This window comes from Bison bison, unplaced genomic scaffold (genome assembly GCF_000754665.1).
Source record: "Bison bison bison isolate TAMUID 2011002044 unplaced genomic scaffold, Bison_UMD1.0 scf7180017864383, whole genome shotgun sequence".
Taxonomy (NCBI): domain Eukaryota; kingdom Metazoa; phylum Chordata; class Mammalia; order Artiodactyla; family Bovidae; genus Bison; species Bison bison.
Window position 1 is genome coordinate 7,847,785 of NW_011494955.1, and position 949 is coordinate 7,848,733.

At 43.2% G+C, this 949-nt stretch overlaps 1 protein-coding gene across 1 annotated transcript in view; it reads left to right on the forward strand.

Moving 5' to 3' along the window:
- Positions 1 to 949, forward strand: part of LOC105001608 (spermine synthase-like) — a 4,309-nt gene that overhangs the window by 1,578 nt on the left and 1,782 nt on the right.

Below are 949 nucleotides of genomic sequence, written 5' to 3' on the forward strand. Positions count from 1 at the left end.
ATGCGTAGTTTGAACCTGAACTTTGACTCCCACTGGATAAACCCAGAAGGGTTTTTGCCCTAAAATAATTAAGCAGAATGATAAATTATAAACCATCAGAAAAAACTGAAAGTCATGAAGGGTATATGGAAAATAAATATACAAGTAAGTGGAGGTCACAAATATACTAACAAATGAGGCACTTAACATAGAAAGCTGGGAGTCAGCTCGTTAAGGGAGAGGGAATGCTGGAATTGAAAAGAGCGTTTTGTAATCATCACAATGAAGACTGGGCTAGGCAAGAACCATCCCGATATAAAATCGGGGGCAGATTTTGACAAGGAGCAGATTTATGTGGCTCTGTCTCCCCCAGACTGTTTATGAGTTGTGGATCCTGTTACCACGTGAACAAATTACCCTGAATTTAGTTCCTTAAGCTAACAAATGTATCAGGTCACAAGTGTGCAAGGAGTCTTACTGGGCTCAGATCTGGGCGCTGGCAGGACTTGGTTTCCTTGGAGGCTCCAGGGGAGAATGTTTACTGTCTTTGGTAATTTCTAGAGGGCGCCTACATTCTTTGGCTTCTGCACCCTTCAGTGTTAAAGTCAGAGGCATAGTGTCCTCAAATCTCTCTGCTTCCGTTCCATGTTACCTTCTCTGACTCCTGCCCGGCTGCATCCCCGTAATAAAGCCCTATTGCGATTCCATTGGATGATTCATGATTCTTTTCCCTATTCAAGCTCAACCACAGTTGTGAAGTCCCTTTTGTGATATAAGGTAACATCTAGGTTTCTTGGATTAGGATGTTGACGTCCACAGGCAGTCATTTTTCAGCTTACTACATGTTGCCAGAGAAAACTTCAGTGGAGACACTGGACCCTTTGACGAGGTGATCAGAATCAACAAGGGGCAGGTGAGAAGGCTAATCAGTACCTATGCAGCATTAGGTAAGAACGCTTCTAATGCTTCT